The sequence below is a fragment of the Cornus florida genome, unplaced genomic scaffold (assembly GCF_030987335.1).
Source record: "Cornus florida cultivar Cherokee Brave unplaced genomic scaffold, ASM3098733v1 CherokeeBrave_3.0.0_Hap2_Chr03, whole genome shotgun sequence".
Taxonomy (NCBI): domain Eukaryota; kingdom Viridiplantae; phylum Streptophyta; class Magnoliopsida; order Cornales; family Cornaceae; genus Cornus; species Cornus florida.
In genome coordinates this window covers 25,479,722-25,502,548 of record NW_026775573.1, presented here as the reverse complement: position 1 = coordinate 25,502,548, position 22,827 = coordinate 25,479,722, and the positions used below count along the sequence as shown (strand labels likewise).

Genomic DNA, 22,827 nt, shown 5'->3' with positions numbered 1-22,827 from the left:
TTGATCTATGTGATTTTCTTGGTGTGGTTTTTCTTAAATATGATGTTTCTAAGCATTACTGTTAAAAATACATATGGACCATAATGAAATTGCAGAAATCACACCTTATATTATTGCGCTGTAGGAGAACAACTGTGCCCTTCGATGTAAGGAATGATAAGATTGGTTCTTACAGTTTTTTATTTTGGCAATTCAAAATAGATTTGCTCTTACTGTTGACAATGACTTAACTATATTGAACTCTATTCTCTGGCTGCTAAATCATTCTATTCTGGTACAACTCACGCTAGGAGGTATTACAAGAAACTAGCGACCATAACTATGGTATCTCCTGTTGGCCTTCACTACTGCTTCGTTCTGGCTCACTGAGTTGGTTTTATCGACTACAGTTTAGTTTATTCAACTTGGAAAATGTCCCCATGACAATAATTTATTTATTTTATTAATATATATATATTTTTTTAAGGTAGGTGTCCCATTAAAAGCAATTGTCATTGTTATGATATCTTGTGACATGCATACACTCACTCACTGTTGTGGTTTTATGGAGTCTGATTAGGTGGAAGAGTTTTAGGAAGATTTAATTATATGGAAACTTTAAGAGTAATGAATTTTAGGAAAAATTCAGTTTCCTAATCTGATTTGACTTCCTTATTGGTTTAAGGAAAATTCAGTTTCTTGATCTAATTTAATTTCCTTATTGGTTTTGGATTCTACAAAAGACAAGTTCTTGTAAGACAAGTTTGGGACTCTACAAATAGGGGGGTGAAAATTAGAGATAAATTGGTGTCAATACAAGATAGAGCAATTAAGAGAGATTGAGAGAGAATTCTCCTTGTAATTCTTCATCTTTTTCATAGTGATTTTGTTCGGTGTGCTCCATAGACGTAGCCCCAAGATTTGGGTGAACCATGTATATCTTGTGTTCTTGTGTGTGATTTTTTTATTCTTCGTGATTGCTTATTTATTCATTGAACAGTGTTGTTTATTTTGCGTTTCCGCCACAACAACTGGTATCAAATCCGGTTGATTGTGTAGTGCAACTCTAAGAACTGGTATCAGAGTCTTTGGTTGAGAACCTAGGGCACAGAAGGTGTTTGACGAAATTCTGACAGTTTTTCGATCAGATCTGTCCGTTCGAGTGGGAGTAATGGCATTAGAAGATAAGACATCCACATCCATGATCGAGAAGTTCGATGGCACAAACTTCGGTTTCTGGAAGATGCAAATAGAAGACCTCTTGTTTTAGAAAAATCTGTATCAACCTTTGGGAGAGAAGCCAGAGGATACAAAGGATGCAGATTGGGAATTACTTGATAGGAAGGCTCTTGGCATCGTCAGATTGACGTTGTCAAAGTCAGTCGTCTTCAATAAGAACGAGAAGACGACGATGTCTCTTATAGCAGCCCTTTCTAGTATGTATGAACAGCCTTCTACAGCGAACAAGGTGCACTTGATCAAGAAGTTGTTCAACATGAAGATGGTCGGTGGTAAGTTCAACGAACATTTAAATGCGTTCAACGAGATAGTTGGGTAATTAGAGTCTGTTGATATCGACTTCAAAGACGAGGTCTGAGCACTGCTAATTCTAGGGCAGTTACCCGAGAGTTGGAGTGGCATAGTTACAGCGATCAGTAGCTCTGCAGGGAAGACCAAGTTGAAGTTTGATGAAGTTGTGAGCATGATTTTGACTGAAGAAATCAGAAGGCAAACAGCAGGGGTTTCCACCAGTGGTTCGGCGTTGAATGTTGAAAGCAGAGGCGAGGGTTCAAACAAGAAGAAGGGCAACAATAATAAAAATAGAGGCAGATCCAAGTCAAGGAATGGAAGGACACAGTCTCAAAATTTCAGGAATTCCACAGATCTCAATGACGTTGAGTGTTGGAATTGTGGAAAGAAGGGACATTACCGTGTTGATTGTAGACTTCCAAAGAAGGGAATCGAAAGAAAAACTGAAGCAAACTTTGTCTTAGAAGAATCAGATGATGCATTGATATTCTCTTTGGAGAGCAAGGCGGAGTTATGGGTTTTAGATTCTGGCGCATCGTTTCATAGCACCTCAAACAAAGAGCTATTTAATAGCTATGAACCGAGTAACCTTGGTAAAGTGTATCTTGGTGATGATCAGCCTTGTAACGTTGTTGGCAAAGGTGAAGTGCAAATCAAGTTGAATGGGTTAGCTTGGAAGTTGAAGGATGTGAGACACATCCCTAACTTGAGGAATAATCTGATTTCGGTGGGACTGTCAGATGAAGGTTTTGTTACAACCTTCAATGGAAACTCGTGGAAAGTTTCTAGAGGCGCTATAACCATTGCACGTGGTAAGAAATTTGGCACTCTTTACACAACTACCAGTGCTTGTGAGTCTATAGCAATTGCAGAAAATAGAGAAGATCACAACCTTTGGCACCAGAGACTAGGTCACATGAGTGAAAGGGGGCTCAAGATTATGCACTCAAAGGGGAAACTATCAGGCATACGGGCAATTGATATTGACTTCTGTAAGAGTTGCGTGATAGGCAAGCAGAAGAGGTTCAGTTTCAAGAAGAGTGGCAGAGATCTCAGAAAGGAGAAACTTGAGTTAGTTCACACAGATGTTTGGGGGCCAACCATTGTTTCATCCATTGGGGAAAAATCCTACTTCGTGACTTTCATTGATGATCACACGAGGAAGGTATGGGTTTATTTTTTGAAGCACAAATCTGAGGTATTTGATGTGTTCAAGAAGTGGAAGGCCATGGTGGAGAATGAGACAGGTTTGAAGATCAAGAGGTTGAGATCAGACAATGGTGGTGAGTATGAAGACTCTGGGTTCAAGAAGTTCTGTTTTGATAATGGGATCAGATTAGAGAGGACTGTGCAAGGAACCCCACAGCAGAATAGGGTGGCAGAAAGGATGAACCGAACATTGATAGAAAGAGCCAGAAGCATGCATATACATTCGGGTCTACCCAAACAGATTTGGGCAGAAGCGGTCAATACACCATCCTACCTAATAAATCGTGGACTATCGGTGCCTTTGGAGCATCGAATACCAGAAGAGGTATGGAGTGGCAAAGAGGTAAATCTTTCATGGTTGAAAGTTTTTAGTTGTATTGCATATGCGCATATTAGTGACCATGCTAGGGGAAAGCTCGACCCCAAGTCACTAAAATGCATCTTCGTTGGGTATGGTGGAGATGAGTTTGGTTATCGACTTTGGGATAATCAGAACAAGAAAATCATCAGAAGTAGAGATGTGATTTTCAACGAGAAGGTAACGTACAAGGATAGAGATGCAGCACAGTTATCTAGTCCTGTACAGAGTAAGCCTGAGTTTATTGAGTTGGATGATGATCTAGAGAGCATTGATGCGGAGCAGACAGATAAGGGTTCATGGCCAGAACTCACAGAGCATAGTTCACCGCAAATTCCAACTCCTATGCCTACACCCAAAAGGTCTACGCGACCTCATGTACCAAATAAGAAATATTTGATTATATGTTGCTCACAGATGATGGTGAGCCTGAATGCTATGATGAAGCATGTCAAGTTGAAGATGCTAGCAAGTGGGAGCTTGCAATGGAAGATGAGATGAAGTCCCTTATCTCTAACAAAACATGGGAACTATCCAAGTTGCCCATGGGGAAGAAAGCTCTTCATAACAAATGGGTGTATAGGGTGAAAGAGGAACATGATGGTTCCAAGAGATACAAGGTGAGAATGGTGGTCAAAAGCTTTCAGCAAAAGCAAGGCATTGACTACACAGATATTTTTTCCTCAGTTGTGAAACTGAGTACCATTCGCTCAGTTCTTAGCATTGTTGCAGTAGAGGGGTTGCACCTTGAGCAGTTAGATGTTAAAACTGCTTTCCTCCATGGTGACCTTGAGGAGGAGATTTACATGCAACAACCGGAGGGTTTCTCAGTCAAAGGGAAAGAGAAACTAGTGTGCAAGTTGAAGAAAAACTTATATGGTTTGAAGCAAGCCCCGAGGCAGTGGTATAAGAAGTTTGATGGTTTTATGAAGCGATATGGCTACAACAAGTGCAATGCTGACCATTGCTGCTACTTCAAGAGGTTCAAGTCAAGTTTCATTATCCTTCTACTTTATGTTGATGACATGTTAGTGGCAGGTTCTGATTTTGAAGAAATTAGCAAATTGAAGAAGCAGTTGTCTAGTGAATTCGAGATGAAGGATCTTAGTGCAGCGAAATAGATTTTTGGGATGAGGATTAGCAGAGACAAACATAAAGGTATTTTGCAGTTGTCTCAGGCTGAGTACGTTGAAAGGGTTCTGAAGAGGTTCAACATGAATAATGCTAAGGCGGTGAGTACTCCCTTAGCTAATCACTTTCTTTTATCTCAAGATCAGTGTCCGAAGACAGAAGATGAGAAAAACTTCATGTCTAAAATTCCATATGCCTCAGCCATTGGAAGTTTGATGTATGCCATGGTATGCACAAGACCAGACATTGCATATGCAGTAGGAGTAGTAAGCAGGTTCATAAAGGATTTGGGTAAGCTACACTAGGAAGCAGTAAAGTGGATATTGAGATATCTACGGGGTATCACAGACAGATGTTTATGTTTTAGAAGGGGTGAAGTGAAGCTACATGGTTATGTAGATTCAAACTTTGCTGGTGAGGTGGACCACAGAAGAAGTACTATCGGGTATGTGTTCATGGTGGGTACAACTGCAGTTAGTTGGGTTTCGCAAATACAGAGGATTGTAGCGTTATCTACTACAGAGGCAGAGTATGTGGCGATGACAGAGGCTAGCAAAGAGATAATTTGGTTACAAGGTTTGTTAATAGAGTTGGGATTCGAATAGGTGAAGAATGTTTTGCACAGTGATAGTCAGAGTACGATACATCTGGCTGGCAAAGAATTCAGTATTTCATTCAAGGACCAAACATATAAGACTTCGGTATCACTTTATCAAATCTTTGTTAGAAGATGGGGTGTTGACATTTGAGAAAATACTTGGCACCAAGAATCCGGTTGATATGTTAACCAAGACAGTGACCATGGAGAAACTGAAGTTTTGCACAACTTCAGTTGGTCTTCTAGCTTGAAGACAGAAAGAAGCGCACCGACATGTATAGGACATGCATGAGAAGAAGATGGAATGGGTTCACAAGTGCTCCAGACTCCAAGTGGGAGATTGTTGTGGTTTTGTGGAGTCTGATTAGGTGGAAGATTTTTAGGAAGATTTAATTATATGGAAACTTCAAGAGTATTGAATTTTAGGGAAAATTCAGTTTCCTAATTTGTTAGGGAAAATTCAGTTTCCTAATCTGATTTGACTTCCTTATTGGTTTAAGGAAAATTCAATTTCCTAATTTGATTTAATTTTCTTATTGGTTTTGGATTCTATAAAAGGCAAGTTCTTGTAGGACAAGTTTGGGACTCTATAAATAGGGGTAAAAATTAGAGATAAATTGGTGTCAATACAAGATAGAGCAATTGAGAGAGATTGAGAGAGAATTCTCCTTGTAATTCTTCATCTTTTTTATAGTGATTTTGTTCGATGTGCTCCATGGACGTAGCCCTAAGATTTGGGTGAACCATATATATCTTGTGTTCTTGTGTATGATTTTTTTATTCTTCGTGATTGCTTGTTTATTCCTTGAACAGTGTTGTTTATTTTGCGTTTCCGCCACAACAACTGGTATCAAATCCGGTTGATTGTGTAGTACAACTCTAACACTCACTTTACTACAATGATGGAATGCTACCTTCCTTTGAAGTTCCTCTCTCTTTTCCTTCTTTTTTCATCTGCTTTGTCAGCTTTAACAGTGGATGATCGTGCAACCTATATCATCCACATGGACAAATCAGCCATGCCCACTTCCTTCTCAGATCATGATAATTGCTACACGTTGATGCTTTCATCCCTGTTATCGTCTGATCATGGCATTTTCCCAACCCATCTCTACACCTACAACCGTGTGTTGGATGGCTTTAGCGTAGTGCTATCTCTGCCTCATCTGGATCAGCTAGAGAAGATGCCTGGCCATATTGCCACATATCCTGAAACCCTTGGAAAGCTTCACACCACACATTCTCCAGAGTTTCTTGGCCTGAAAAAGAATGTTGGCTTGCGGCCTTGAGCCAATTTTGGTGATGACATGATTATTGGTGTACTTGACACTGGGATTTGGCCAGAAAGTAAGAGTTGGGTACTAGGGTTATGCCATCATCTCAGCATCAAGTTCCAGATAACAGTGTTGGGTACTAAACCTGCCCCTACAGTGGCATGGTTCTTGTCACGAGGACCGACTATAAGTCTCCATGGATATTAAAGCCTGATATTTTGGCTCTTGGGTTGACATTTTAGCTGCATGGGCACCCAACAGAGGAATTGCACGTATAGGAGATGACTATTTACTTAGTGATTTTGTACTCCTCTCTGGCACTTCCATGGCTTCTCCCCATGCAATTAGCGTAGCAGCACTGCTAAAAACAGCCCATAAGGATTGGAGCCTAGATGCTATCCGATCAGCCATGATGACCACTACTTATGTGATTGATAATGCCAATGGCCCCATCATTGACATGAACACTGAATTTGCTAGGACTCCTCTTGATTTTGGGGCAAGACATATAAACCCCAAAAAGGCCATGGACCCTGGTCTTGTTTATGACACAGAGGTGCAGGACTATATCAACTACTTGTGTGGAATGAAGTACACAAACAAAAAGATTAAGATCACCACTAGGTGGTCGAATTTCAGCTGTGATCAAGCCAGTCTTGGCCTCAATTATCCATCTTTTATTGTTCTCCTTAGCACCACTAACACTATGACTTACACCTTTAACAGGGTGTTAACAATTGTAGTAGATAGTTCCTCTGTTTATCATGCTGTGGTAAAGGCTCCATTAGGGATGAAAGTTGTTGTGCAGCCCCTGGTGGTGTCCTTCGCTGGAAAGTACAACAAAGTCGAGTTCAAAATAACGGTAGAGATAACTATTGGAGATTCTAGTACACAGAGCGATTCCATAGTAAATTATGGGTGTTTAAGCTGGATTGATGTTGGTGAGACTCAGAAGTCCTATTGTTGCTGCCTATGGACCTTATGTAAGAGGTACATAAAAATTTATTCTTTAAGACTTATTAGCCATATGCCATTATTTGTGGGTATTTAATTTGGAATGATGTTAAGGGCACTCTTGTGGTGTGATAAATTTTTTACTCACCGGTATGCAAGAGATCATTTCCGTGTATGTATACATATATGTATGTACGTATGAGTTTGGAAATGCTTGTGGTTATGGAGAAGCATATATATATATATATATATATATATATATATTTCTTAGTTGGTATTCACACACACATGCATCCAATGAGACTTAACCCCTAACCTTCATTTGGGAAGTAAGGGCTTGATACCGCTAGGTCACTAGCCCATTGGTGTTATGGAAAAACATAATTCAAATAAGATTTTGTTTTCTCTACTGCTATTTGTAGATGTGTTTACTGGATGACTCGTTGTTCTTTTAGTATTTTGCTTTGCATCAACAAAACAAAACGTTAAGATTCTAGCTAAAAGAGAGCTTGTGCTGTTGATTAAGGCATCCGTCATGGATTGGAAGAATTATTCATTATAATCAATCACATACCACGTCAAACCAATCTGAAATTTGGGTTACAACATTGTTTAGAGCTAAGGTCTAATTTGTCTTGTATGTTAAACCATCTAGATATATCATATTTTTAATTTTAAGCAATCAGTAACTCGGAGCAGTCACTTAATGAAATATCAACTGTTAGGTTTGTCTCAAGTCCTCCATTCTTAGGTATATCTTTTTTAGAGTAGAGCAATTTTTTTTATTAGCCGCAATTGTCTTTAAATTGTTAAGGTTATTGATCATAAACTTTTCTTAACATGACAGTAAGACACAAATAGTTTATTTCCTATAAAGTGAAACAACTCCTCAAAATGCTGGGAATGACTAACAGGTCATGCTTGTGTACCTCTTACATATTGCATAAGGTGCATAGGAAGCAATAATAGGACTTCCAAGTGCATGAGTGCCCACTCTGGCATATGACTACCAGGTCTTGAAGGATGAATGGTTATACACCTTTTACATAAGGTGCATGGGCAACAACAATAGGACTTCTCACTATATGAGTGCCATTTACATCATTCCAGCTTAAATACCCATAATTTACTATGGAATCACTTTGGATACTAGTATTTCTAACAGTGACCTCTACCGTTATTTTGAACTCGGCTTTGCTGTACTTTTTAATGAAGGACACCTCTAGAGGATGCACAATTGCTTTCATCCCTGATGGAGCCTTCACCACTTCACAATAAACAGATGGACTATCTACTACATTTGTTAACACTCTATTAAAGGTGTAACTTGTAGTGTTAGTCTTGTTGAGGAGAACAATAAAAGATGGGTAATTAAGGTTAAGACTAGCCTGGTCGTAGCTAAATTTTGACCTCCTGGTGATGACCTTAATCTGTTTGTTTATGTAGTTCATTCCACACAAGTAGTTGATATAGTCCTGCACCTCTATGTCATAAATAAGACCAGGATCCATGGCCTTTTTAGGGTTGATATGTCCTGCCCCATAATCAAGAGGAGTCTTAGCAACTTTAGTGGTTGTGTCAATGATGGGGCCATTGGCGTTATCAATCACATAAGTAATAGTCATCATGGCTGATCGAATGGCAGCTAGGCTCCAATCCTTGTGGACCACCTTTAAAAGCGCTGCTACACCAACTACATGGGGAGAAGCCATGGAAGTGCCAGAGAGGAGTGTAAAATCAGTAAACAAATAGTCATCTCCTATGGGTCCAATTCCTCTATTGGGTGCCCATGCAGCTAAAATATTAACCCCGGGAGCCAAAATGTCAGGCTTTTGTAATATTTGTGATTTTTATATATATATATGTATGTGTGGTGGTGAGTGAATTAAATTTTTTTTATTTTAAAAGACATGGGACCCACCACTAATTTTCAAAAGTCATGTGACCATAGGGTCATCAGATTACCATTTTTCTCTCTTCTCTCTTCGTAGCTCTCTCTCCCTCTTTTGTTCTTCATTTTTCTTTCTTTTGTATCAAAAACTAAAGTTTCAATTAATCTCTCATTTCTTAGAGTTTTTGGGACCCGTTTGCGGCAAAACAGAGAGCACGGCGAGATCTACGTGTGAGTACAAGAAATTTTAGTTTCGGCCTTCCCTATGATTTCGAGTTTTGAGACCCATTTTGAGGGTTTTTCTACAATTTGAGGTAGGGGTGTTCTGACCCACAAATTCTTTGATTTTAGTGAGTTATCTCCTTAAATTTGGCCCAAGCATGATTTTATTGTATTAATCTTGTTATAATCATGAGATGATTTATGTGTTGTATGTGCTTTATGTATTAAGTGGCATGCTAAGATGAGTTATTATGAAAATGTGAGCTTGATTATTTAAGTTAATTGCTACACTTGTTATGATGACATGATTGTTAAATTGAGAAATTGATGTGGAGTATTAAATTATTTTTGAAAGCATGCAAGCATGATGTATATGAAATGGATTTACACTTTGTATGCTTGGTATGCCAAAAAAAAAAAAAAAATAATAATAAAAAAAAAAATGTTAAAGGGAAGCATGAATTACCTATTTTAGAGATTTAATTTGCAAAGCATGTGTGAAATTCTATGGTTGAATTCATGATTAGGAGCATGAAGCATTCATGCATCCATTGGGAAAGGAAAAATGGAAAAATTGTTTTGAAAGCAAATAAAATGATTTTGGGAAAATGTTTTTAAAAAGTGTTGCGAAAACCCGGACGCCCAGGAGGCGCCTAGTGGTCTATGGTGTTAGTGTAATCTAGAGGGGATTAGAGAGAGACTCTAGTGTGGTTGAGCTACCCAGACAATGCCATGGAGGTGCCATGTGATCGGGGAAGACTAGCCTCCCTTGTGACACCTTGGAGGTGCCTTGGGTCAGATTACACTAACGGTTTGGAAGTTGAAACAGAAATGTTTTGGAAATGGGGAGCGACATCAGTATAGCATTGCACTTTATTGGCATACATGGTGTATTTGTTACTTGGATGACATTTGTGTTTATATTGGATGTTGTGGTTATGGTTTACATCCCCGGTATAGTATGATCCCGTTCTCTTATTTTATATTCTATACGTGGATTCACGGGGTCATAAGAGGTGTGTCTTAGACACTTCCTACTGAGCTTATGCTCACCCCTTTATTATTAACATTTTTCAGGACACGGAAGGGAAGTGGTGGACGACGTTCCTCCACAAGGTTCGATGGGTTAGTAGATCGTTTTGACATACTTTGCTGCTATGATATCATTTTATTACTATTATTCATTTATTTATTTATTTATTTATTATTATTATTATTATTATTATCTTATAAACCCTGGGATGACACGTATATTATGTATTGACATAGGAAAGGACGATAGTGCTCTTAGTTGACCTCGGGTTTGGGTAAGGACTTGGTTAGCGATTCGGACCCTTGGGTTCGGGTCGTTACAAATTTGGTATCAGAACGATGGTTCGAAAACCATTAGGATGATGGGTAGAGGCCTACCTAAGGTTAAGTGGAAGGTGGATTGAATTATTTATGTGCTTATATGTTAAAGTGTTTGTTATTTGAGAAGCCTGCTTATTTGATTAAGTGCTTATGTGTTTACGGTTTTAAAAAGGCATGCTTATTTGCTAAGTGTTCACATGCTTATGTGTTTAATTGCTAAAATGTACGTGTGTTATATGACCATGACGATGAAATGTATAAATAGTTGAAAATATATTAATTATGATATGATGATAAGTGTGATTTAGGTGGTAACGGCAAGTAATAGGCACAATGTGTGCAGTTTTATTTTAAATGATAATGTGGCAAGTAGTGAGCACGGTAGGTGCAAGCATGTCTTGTATGGTATTGTGACGATTATTAGGCATGGTTATGCATGTGTTTTTTTTTATAAATGAAAGACAGGGTGTTTTAAGGAAAAAAAAAATAAAAAAAATAAAAATTAAATGATAGGACACGATTGTATCATGATATGAGTTACGGTTATTTTATATATATATATATATATATATATATATATATATATATATATATGCATACATGTATAGGAGTATGCGGTCGAGCATGGGATGGTTGTGTGAGTTTTGACCTGGGTAGACGAGGAGCTCGGTTGGTCTAGAATTGTTGGGTGCCAGTTTTTATCGAACGAATTGCTTGGTCTTTCAGCTCATGGATTGAGCTATCCAGAGTGGGGTCCTCCTGATTTTCTTGTTGCGTTTATGCGGTGCTTAGAGCACGACTTTAGAACGGGTTCATATTTCATGGTATGCTGTCTTTGTTGTGTGTGAGTTTCATGCATTGGTGGATGGGTTCCTGTGACTATGGAGATCAAGTGTATGAGTGAGGGTTTTGAGGGAGAAAGGTATGACCTTAGGAGGCTAGTGTTTGTGACTTGGGTCATGGTTTGGTGCAGAGGTTCTTTTTGAACCAGTTTGTGGTGGGTGTGACAGGGGGCTGCTTGAGTCACGAGTGTAGTCTATGGTTTGTAGACGTGTATTTTGGATATTCTGGTATGATCTAAGGAAGCATGTTGGTTTTGATTGTTAAGGGGACTTGTACTCTGTAGGTCTAGGGTGACATAGGACCGGTTGCGGGATGTGGATCATTTCGCGGTCATGTAAGAATATGTCTTAGAGACTTGTTAGTCGAGAGTGATTCCCATTTTGGGAAGTTACATGAGCGTGTTACGGGTAATTAATTCTCGGTGACTTGATTGCATGCTTGGTGGATGAGCAAGATTATAGGTTGTCATAGTTGTCGAGAGATTCAGGAGGTGAGGTATAGTGGTCAGTTTTAGCTGTGTAATGTAGGATTGCACGATAAGGCGGGTAATATGGGATCATTGGTATATTTGGTTGTTGTAGGTGAAGTGATAGATGGTAGGTACTGTGTTACCAAATGAACTGTGTTTTTGAAATTGAAAGCTATGGACTGGATTTGAATTTTATGTTGCGTATGGGGTATGAGGAGGTAGTGCTTGTTGTTTAAGGATTCAAAGAGATAGACTGATGATTGGAATGATTGGGACGAGGGTGATCCTGTAGGTCTAGTTAGTAGCTCTATTTGATTTTTGTCAGGATCAAGAGTGGTTTGAGGAATGGTGAAGAGAAGAGGTAATGATGTTGAACCAATGGTGTGAAGTTATCTTACTTAGGTACGTAGATTATCTTGAGAAGAATGGTCGGAGTAGTTGATTAAGTGTTAATGAGTGATTGTGCTGTAGATGGTTTGAGGAGACATTTGGATGTTGAACATTCTAGTTTTTGAGCCTTGGGATTTGTCGGAATGGTATTGCCGTATAGAGATTCTTTTCTAGTGGCAAGTAGTGGCTGTTGTGGAAGATATCGAGAGTAATGTTTATTCTTTTGTTATGATGGTGTCATAAGAAGAATTGCTTGGTAGTGACATGGTGATCTGGTAAGATGAGAGGTTTGAGTTGTCATTCGAGGATGATGGTAGTAGAGGCGTTATAGCGTGATGTTTAGTATTGATGAGCAGAATGGTTTGGGGTATGATCAGAGGGTGGATTAGAGAGTACGGGTTGTTGTTGTATGCTATCAGGTAGGTGATGGGGGTTGTGCATCAGTCAAGGTGATAGTGAACAGCTTAGTCTTTATAGCCAGTGAGGACGATGTTGCCAGATAGGCACCTTTTTCTTTTGACGAGTCAGTGGGTTGTTGTGACTGAGGTCACGAGTTGGGTGTGCATGGTGATCGAGGCAGTATCGTTTGGGAAGGTAGTGATGGAACGGGTGGTAAAATGTCATTTTATGGCATATGGGTTGTCATTTGGGAGTGATGGGTTCTTGGTGGAATAGGATGTGGTGTCCAACATAAAGTGATTGTTCCTAGTGTTAGTATGTTGTGGGCATTGGTGCTCTTATCTGGTTGGTTTTGGTTAGCATGGGTGTTGCGGGGTATCATATGCGAGGTTTTTGTGTTGATAGTGTATGACAGTCCGTTAGTGGTGAGGTCGCCTAGAATTGAGTTCATAGTTTTGTACGGGTATCTATTTGGTTCTTCTCTTTGTATGTAAGAAGTTTAGTTTATCTCAAGTGAGATTGGGTGTCCATGGTTGGACAGTTGGTATGTAGCATGTGACAAGGTGTTGGGTGCATTCAGGTGCGAGTTGTCAGTCTCTTGTGAGAGCGGAGTTTGTTACTCTTTCCATTTGTTCTAGTCCTGGCAAGAACATCGTTTGTCATGAGTCTTGTTTTCCATTTAGGAGTTGTGCGCGTCCGTGGGTGGACGGACCTGTATGTGATTTGTTATGTTGTTGAGTTCATCAATAAAGGTTTGGTTGACTTGGTCGACTCACTTCCATGGAGGGAGATAAAGTCATCGGTTTTTAGTAGTGTTTGTTTTGAGAGTGATTTTGACGGCTCGAGTTGCCGAATAGGGATTGTGTTTTCGGTGTTTGGTACTTTCGGTGATGGCTAGGGGTGTGTCGTGAATTATAAGCTTAAGGATGGTTAGGTGATGTGATGTGAGTCATGTACTCGAACGTTTTTATAGGCGTTTGATTCGAGCAGTGTCTTGAGGACAAGTGTTGGTATTGTTTGAGTGTTAAGCAGCTAGAGAGTGATTATGGGATTCTGTTAAAGAATAATAGGAATGATTGATTTTGGTTTTGAGGTTTCAGGCTTGAGACGGTCGTATTGTGTGTTTTGAAGAAGTAAGAATTGAACCGAATGATGTTATGGAGTTGTCTACCTGGTATGGGTGCTATGAGATCATTAGAAAGTTTTTCATTGGTTGATGATTGTGAAGTTTGGTGCTGTGATATTTCTAGCTTGTTAAGGGTTGTGTGATTAAAGCATGATTGAGATTTTTAGAGTAAGTATGTGACTATTTAGCCGTTGTGGTTACGTAGAACAATGGATTGGTAGCGAGTGAATCTCATGGTTGTCTTGTGGACTGTGTAGAGTGTGTTTGAGGTTTAGACCTGAGGACAGGAATGACATCTGTGTTGAGATCGGATAGATGGTGAGAATGGCATGGCCAACCATTTCTCCTGAATCAGTCCCTCTTAGCATGATGTAGGGTTAAAGGTCAATGATTGTTTCAATTTGTCAGGGATAGTGGGAGCACGATATTGCGCATTCCGTCGGTGTGACAGTGGATTCGAATGATTTGTTTTGGGTGACGAAGCGTGTTAGGTAGTATAAAGTGTCTGGTATAGGGTTTGCGGTTCGATCATTAATTATTGAAGATTTTGTTTTGAGGATTTGTGACCTGGGTACAGGATAATTTGTCTTATTGCTCTGGTAATTCATGATTATGTAGTCATTGGGAGATTCATTATTTAGTCATCTTGAGGATGATAAACTTAGTGATTGCCACTTAGTGTGGTTGGTGGTCGTTATATGGGTATGTAATGGTGTAGTTAAATGTTGGGTAGTAAGTGTTCGGTCTGATAGAGATATGTAGATTAGAGTTGAGCTTGATTGTGAGATAGATGAGGTTCTTTGTTTGGAGTTTTGTGTGTCCTTTTAGGGAGGAGTTGAGATTGGATATTGTCATGTTCGGTGGTCTAGAGACCATTTTTCTTTCGGACTTCGGAGTCTTGCGTAGCAGTGTAATGTGGACTGATGTCTGTTGAGAATCAGATGTAGGGCCTAGCTGGTCTTGTGTTTTGAGGTTGTGAGTAGTAAGTACCCTCATAGGGTGGTGAGCATTGTGTTTTTGTGGTAGTGGTGTGTGATTGCCTGGTGACATCCGGTGTCAAAGGCAATAATATTGGTAAGTTCATGGTTTTGGGGTTTTGTGAGGTGTTCTCTGGAAGGTGTGTGGTTGTGGGCCTCCTTCTTTAAGGAGGGTAGATTTCAGGGACGAAATCTTTTAAGGAGGGTAGATTGTAATATTTGTGATATATATATACATATATATATATGTATGTGTGGTGGTGAGTGAATTAAAAGACATGGGACCCATCACTAATTTTCAAAAGTCATGTGACCATGGGGTCATCAGATTACCATTTTTCTCTCTTCTCTGTTTGTAGCTCTCTCTCTCTTTTGTTCTTCATTTTTCATTTCTTTTGTATCAAAAACTAAAGTTTCAATTAATCTCTCATTTCTTGGAGTTTTTGGGAGCCGTTTGCGGCAAAACGGAGAGCACGGTGAGATCTATGTGTGAGTACAAGCAATTTCAGTTTTGGCCTCCCCTAGGATTTCCAGTTTTGAGACCCATTTTGAGGGTTTTTCTACAATTTGAGGCAGGGGTGCTCTAACCCACAAATTCTTTTATTTCAGTGAGTTATCTCATTAAATTTGGCCCAAGCATGATTTTATTGTATTAATCTTGTTATAATCATGAGATAATTTATGTGTTGTATGTGTTTTATGTGTTAAGTGGCATGCTAAGATGAGTTGTTATGAAAATGTGAGCTTGATTATTTAAGTTAATTGCTACATTTGCTATGATGACATGATTATTAAATTGAGAAATTGATGTAGAGTATTAAATTATTTTTGAAAGCATGCAAGCATGATGTATATGAAATGGATTTACGCTTTGTATGCTTGGTATGCAAAAAAAAAATAAAAATAATAATAATAATAAAAAAAAAATGTTGAAGGGAAGCATGAATTACCTATTTTAGAGATTTAATTTGCAAAGCATGTGTGAAATTCTATGGTTGAATTCATGATTGGGAGCATGAAGCATTCATGCATCCATTGGGCAAAGGAAAAATGGGAAAAATGTTTTGAAAGCAAATAAAATGATTTTGGCAAAATGTTTTTGAAAAGTGTTGCGAAAACTCGGACGCCTAGGAGGTGCCTAGTGGTACGTGGTGTTAGTGTGATCTAAAGGGGGTTAGAGAGAGACTCTAGTGTGGTTGAGCTACCCAGACGACGCTATGGAGGTGCTATGTGGTCGGGGAAGTCTAGCCAACCCGTCCCTCGTGACGCCTTGGAGGTGCCGTGGGTCGGATTACACTAACGGTTTGGAAGTTGAAACGGAAATTTTTCTGAAACGGGGAGTGACATGAGCATGGCATTGCACTTCATTGGCATACATGGTGTATTTGTGACTTGGATGACATTTGTGTTTATATTGGATGTTATGGTTATGGTTTACATCCCCGGTATAATATAATCCCGTTCTTTTGTTTTCTATTTTATATGTAGATTCGAGGTCATAAGAGGTGTGTCTTAGACACTTCCTACTGAGCTTATGCTCACCCCTTTATTATTAACATTTTTCAGGACACGGAAGGGAAGTGGTGGACAACGCTCCTCCATAAGGTTCGATGAGTTAGTAGATCGTTTTGACATACTTTGTAACTATGATCTCATTTTATTACTATTATTTATTTATTTATTTATTATTGTTATTATCTTATAATCCCTGGGATGACACGTATATTATGTATTGACATAGGAAAGGACGGTAGTATCCTTAGTTGACCTTGGGTTCGGGTAAGGACTCGGTTAGCAATTCGAACCCTCGGGTTTGGGTCGTTATAGCTTTAGTATCCATGGAGACCGAATATCTGGCCCTCGTGATGAGAACCATTGCACCATGGGGACAGGTTTAGTACCCAACACCGTTATCTGGAACTTGATACTGAAAGTTGCATTCTCTGTTTTGATTAGGTAGTCTTTGATCAAATCTCCGTGTTTTGGGGTTACTGCCACATATGGCAAATTGAAATCGCGTGGCCGAAGAAAATTTTGGAAGGCAGTACTAAAGATTGCAGCAGCAGCTCCTCACCTTTCTATTTCTAACATATTGACTCCTGCATCTTCATTTATGAAGTCATAAAATACAAACTTCGCTGCAACATCTTTTGGGTCAAGAGCATAGTCTTCGCAGAGTTATTTGCTTCTATTCCCTTCGCCAAAGTATATTGGATCGCGAGACACAAACAAGTCTAATGGGTAGACAGATTTTCCTCTAACAGTGAGGACCTCATCTCCAAGCATCACATCAGTTGCATAATCGCGATCGATTGTCCTGGCGTTGTGATCCATGGAGCTCCATTGAACATAGTGAAACCATGAGGACCACTATTGCCAGCTGAACAAGACACAAAAATCCCTTTCTCCATGGATGCAAAAGCTCCCACTGGAATAGAATTTTCATTACAAGGTGTGTCGTCAAATCCCAATGACAATGACATAAGATCTAGTGATGTTTTCGTTGTTAATTTGTCCAATTGATGATAATTACCCTAGAATGATTTTGTTGTAATGTGTAAAGTTTATGATTTTTTTTATTTTTTTTTATTTTTATTTTTTATTATTATTATTTTTTTTACGTGTTGATTTGTATGAAAAGCATGGTTAAATGTTGTTTTCCTATGTCTATTAAGTTGTAAATTATACTAGAAATGATGTATGAATCCTTGTATGATTTTCTTTGAAATTTTAGCAAAGAATGATTAACTGTGTTATATGAAAATTTCTTATTACCATAGTAATGAAGGCATGAGATATACATGCATGTCATTGGGCATAATAAAGGGTAAAGTGATTTGAAGTGGATAAAAATGGATTTTTGGGAAAAATATTTGAGAAACGGATTTTGTGAAAAACCCGGATGCCAGGGGGTTACTGAGGGTTTGTGACGTTAGTATAGCCTAGAGGGAACTAGGGAGATCGCCCTAGCGTGGTTGAGCTATCTGGGCCCCAAATGACGCCACGGGGTTACCAAGGGTCAGGGACAGTAGCCAACCCTTCTCTGGTGTCACCAAGGGGGTATCGAGGGATGGGCTACATTAATGGTTTGAAAAGTGACGAATGGAAGTGATTTTAAGCATGGGGAGCGACATACATGGCAATATACTTCATGGCACTGCATTGTTTATTTTTGAGATGGGATTATATGTTGTATTCTATCTCGGTTAAGCATGACCCCTAATTCTTTATCCCTATTCATTATTTGGATTCACGAGGCTACAAGAGGTGCGTTTTAGGCACTCCTACTAGCTTTATGCTCACCCCATCATTTAACATTTTTTAGGGCTCGGAAAAGAAGTAGTGGATGCCGACCTTCCATAAGCATGACGAAGTCTAGGAGTTTATTTTGTCACCTTTTGTATTTATCCCATTCTTTTGTAGAGTCTCAAAACTATAGTGATGCATATTTATTTTTGCAAACCATGGCCATGTAAAGCAAACTAATACTTATGTTGGTAATTTGAAGGAAATTGTGGCTATGTAAATACTTAATGATGAATGGGAAATGAAGTTATCTTTTGAGCCATTATTGGTGCCATCTGATTGTAGAAGATCATGCGTGATGCCGTGAATTCGAAAATAGGGTGTGAAACAGGTCTGGGTGAGTCTTGCATGAAGTGAGCACAGCCTGAATGCCATTCCAGTCAGCAACAGGGTTCAAAGGCCATGTTCCAGCCGGCTGATCCTCACCATCAGCTGACCGAAACCCCATGTTCGGCCTACCGAACCCTCTCTTTCAGCCGATCAACGTAGGCTACAGTGAAAGTCCTGAGAGCCATCATTTCACCCCATCGTTTCAGCCGACCGACCCTGTAAGTCAGCCGGTGGATCTTGCTTTGTCAGCTTGCCGATAAAGGCCTGTCAGCCGGCTGCTCATCCTCATCTGGCCTGTGTTGATTGACCGTCATTGTGGGACTGTGATTTATGTTGTTTTGAACCCCAGAGTAAGCTTTAAGATAGTTTTTGGACGTAGGAGGTGGCGAGTATGACCTAGTGGACCTCGAGTTCTGTTAAGGACTCGGGTAACGGTCCGAATCCATGGGTTTAGGTCTTTACAAAGTTGGTATCAGAGCTATGGTTCGAAAACCATTAGGACGACGGGTAGAGTCCTATATAGGATTGCATGGGAAGTTATTTACATGGATTATGTGATTATTTGCTATGTGTATTATTACTTAAAGAATCATGCTTAACTGTTTAATCGCTTAAATGCTTACGTGTTTCTGTTAAAGTATTCATTGAATAGTTTTGCATGCTAGGTGTTGGGATGGTATCATTTTGTGTTGAGTTGTCCACGGTGGACCATAGTGTCATGTCATTGACCCTTTTTTTTTTTCTCATTTTTAGCACGATGTCACGGTTTGAGGAACCAAGGGAAGTTGGCCTTAGGCTAACAAGGGGTGACGTTGGCGAGAGTTCCAGCTCCAATCCGGTGGAGCAGTTTGATGAGGACACACTTCTTAGGGATTTGATTGCCCCAAGAGGTGTTCCCACCAGAAGGGATAATGTTGAAGCACCAGTCAAAGAGGGTGAAGGTCCGGCGGCACTTGCATTAAACCGCTTGTTGCATAGTGCCTTGAAAGCAACAATGGCTACTTTACCACAACCGGTACCACAATCGGTAGTTCAAATTAAGGAGATGCCAGCCTAGAAGTGTCTTAAATTGATTTTGGGGCTTTCTAAGTTGATGCCAGTGATGTTCGAAGGTGGTGCAGATCCCATGGTAGCGGATGACTATATGAATCAAGTTGAAACTCAATTGACTTCTATGGATGTGACAGATGATTTTGTGAAAATCATTCTAGCTACTTACAAGTTTACTAAGGATACTAAGCTTTGGTGGAAGTCAGTCACCAATTGGCATATGGTGGAAGATTTGAGTTAGGAGAAGTTCAAAGAACTGTTCTATGAGAAGTATTTTCCAGTTACCAAGAGATGGGAATTAAATGATCAGTTTATTGGCTTTATCCCAGGTAACATGTCGGTGACAGAGTATGAAAACAAGTTCACCTCACTCTCTCGCTTTGCCCCAGATATGGTGAGTAATGAAGTTGACAAAGTTCGTAAGTTTGTTTATGGGCTTGATTATAAGATGAGGCCATTTATGACGGCACAGTATGTCAAAGTTTATTCGGAAGCAGTGGAAAGAGCCTTGATGCTAGAGGCGGAGGCCAAAGATAAAGATGCAAGAAGGGAACAATGGAAGCAAAAGAGGAATATGGGACCATCTTCAGAGGGACCTTCATGGAAGAGGAACAGGGGTGGTTCGTCTCAGTTTCAGGGGCAGCAGTTTGTATGATCCGCTCATACTACTCCTTTGCCAGTTAGGTCTGATAAGGGTGGAGTTATTTATTATCAGTGTCAGCAGCTTGGACATTACAAGTCCAGATGTCCTATAAACTTAACCACAGTTTCAGCACCATCGAGAGCTTATTATGGATGCGGCCAGCAGGGTCATTTGATTTGAGATTGTCTGAGTTAGGGAGCAGGCACAAGTAGTGACAGAGGGTTACGATAGAGGCCGTCTCAGTTGGCTACAATTTAATCAGGTTTTAGATTACCGCCGCCGCCATAGCTTGCCATGTCTTCTCAGGGTTCATAACCAGCTAGAGGGATACTTTTACTGTGTCAGTGCAACAGTCTAGCGTACAGATTGGTAGTTCTCAGGCATAGGCAAAGAGGTGTCTTTACACTTGTACAAACTGATGCATCTTCTGGACCATTAGTTCTCTGAGGTATCTTTCCAGTGTTTGGTTCTTGGGCCCGTGTTTTGTTTGACTCTGGTGCATCTCATTCCTTCATTTCATCATCATTCGCACTTGCATCAGGGTTAGAGGTCAGTTTCATGGATCAGGCATTATGTGTTGATACGCCAGTTAGGGTTTCAGTGTCGTTGAGTAGAGTTGTACGAGATTATTCTATCGTGATAGCCGGGTGGACTTTTGTGTTTGACCTTATCCTCTTAGAGATGACTAGTTTTGATGTCATTTTTGGGATGGATTGGTTAGCTTCATTTCGTGCCACGATTGATTATTTCAGAGGTAGAGTCACAGTTTGCACCCTAGAGGGAGACTGTTTCTTTTTCATGGGAGATCGAAGTGATTCCCAACCTTCATCATTGTATGGAATTCATGGAAGAGGTCGTAGTGATTACTTCGTGGCTAGTCTTTTAGCCTAAGAAGATAGTGTTGTGGAAGAGGATTATACTATTGTTGTTTGTGATTTCTTGGATGTGTTTCCGGATGATTTAACAGAGTTGCCTCCACACCGGGAAGTGGAGTTTACTATTGATTTAATGCCTGGTACTGCGTTAATTTTTATAGCACCGTATCGTATGGCACCAGTTGAATTGGAAGAATTAAAGAAGCAGCTTGATGATTTGAGGATAAAAGGTTTCATCCAATTGAGCGTGTCACCGTGGGTCACACTGGTCTTGTTTGCTAAGAAGAAAGATGGCTCTTTGAGGTTGTGCATTGATTACCGGAAGTTGAATCATGCCACCATCAAGAACAAGTATCCTTTACCAAGAATAGATGATTTATTTGATCAGTTAAGGGGAGCCAGTTGTTTCTCGAAGATTGACTTGAGATCTGGCTACTATCAGTTGTGGGTTAGGGATGAGGATATTCCAAAGACAGCATTTCGTACATTGTATGGACACTACGAGTTCCTTGTTATGCCTTTTAGCTTGACTAATACGCCAGCGGCATTTATGGACTTGATGAACCGTGTCTTTCACGATTACTTGGACCAGTTTATGTTAGTTTTCGTGGATGACATTCTTGTGTACTCACGGACTCGGGAGGAGCACGAGGTCTATTTGAGTATTGTGTTGTAGATTTTGCAGGAACACCGATTGTATGCCAACTATGAGAAGTGTGAGTTTTGGCTACAGGAGCTGAAGTTTTTAGGATATTTTATTTCGGAAGGTGGAGTGTCAGTTGATCCCTTAAAGATGGAAGTAGTTTTGACTTGGGAGTAACCCAAGAATATTTTTGAGATCCGGAGTTTTCTTGGCCTAGCGGGTTACTATTGGAGATTTGTGAAAGATTTCTCCCGTTTGGCAGGGCCTATGACCCGTTTGATCCGAAAAGGGATCAAGTTTGTGTAGAATGAAGCCTGTGAGTGGATTCTTCCATTGCCCCCAACAAATATTGATGAAGCATCTTTACGAGACCGCTTATATGAACCCTTGATCCTGAGCTGATCTCGGTCCTCTGCCTCAACCAACATATCTTTCTGCACTACCTCTCCGTAGGTCTTCAAATCCAACACTGAAATCCGTGGCCTAATATCAAGATGCAACCTATCCTAAAACTTTTTTGCCCTGAGGTCATCGGTAGCCACCATCTCCGGTGCATAGCGGGAAAGAGAAGTGAAGCGTGTCTCATACTCAATGACACTCATCATGCCCTGATAGAGACCTATGAACTGCACTCTCATATCCTGCCTCATAGCCCTCGGAAAGAAGCGGTCGAAGAACAATGTCCTGAACTCCTCCCAAGTCATCATTTCTATATTGTGGATATTGGTCATGGACCTCCACTAGATATCGGCATCTCCCATGAACATAGAGGCAGTCAAGGAGATCCTCAATTGGTCTATAGATACTGCCATGCTATTGAGCTTGCGTACCATGAGATCAGGTAATGCCTCTGAAGCAAACGGATCCATACTCCCCGTGAATTGGTTGATCTTAACCTGCTGTAACTTTATGAAATAATCCAATGCCTCATTAGCAACTAGTGTCGGTGCTGGTGCCGGTACCAGAATCTGCATCCCTGCAATATGCTGATAGAACATCTGCTGAATGGACTCTGACATACCCAGAGCCACTCCCTGTGCAATTTGCTCCTCATAAGTCGGCGCTCGTGGTGGATTAGGATCCATGCCATGAGGTCGAGCCCTGGGCCTCCTTAGACCCTATGCGATCCTGGTGTCTTTAACCTGCTCCTCAACCTGCTCATCCACTCTGACGTGATGAAAAGACTCTCCACGAGTCAAAACCATGGCGCTACACACATAAAGGACAAGGTCAATAACAACGAAAGTCATTAAGACCTAATGCGACTCATGCCATGA

The 22,827-nt window shown here is 40.1% G+C and overlaps 2 pseudogenes; one reads left to right on the top strand and one right to left on the bottom strand.

The window, feature by feature from the left end:
* The first annotated feature begins 6,112 nt into the window (after positions 1-6,112).
* On the top strand, positions 6,113-7,472 carry LOC132301309 (subtilisin-like protease SBT3; annotated as a pseudogene).
* A 592-nt stretch (positions 7,473-8,064) lies between these two features.
* On the bottom strand, positions 8,065-18,457 carry LOC132301308 (subtilisin-like protease SBT1.6; annotated as a pseudogene).
* Between the last annotated feature and the right edge of the window lie 4,370 nt (positions 18,458-22,827).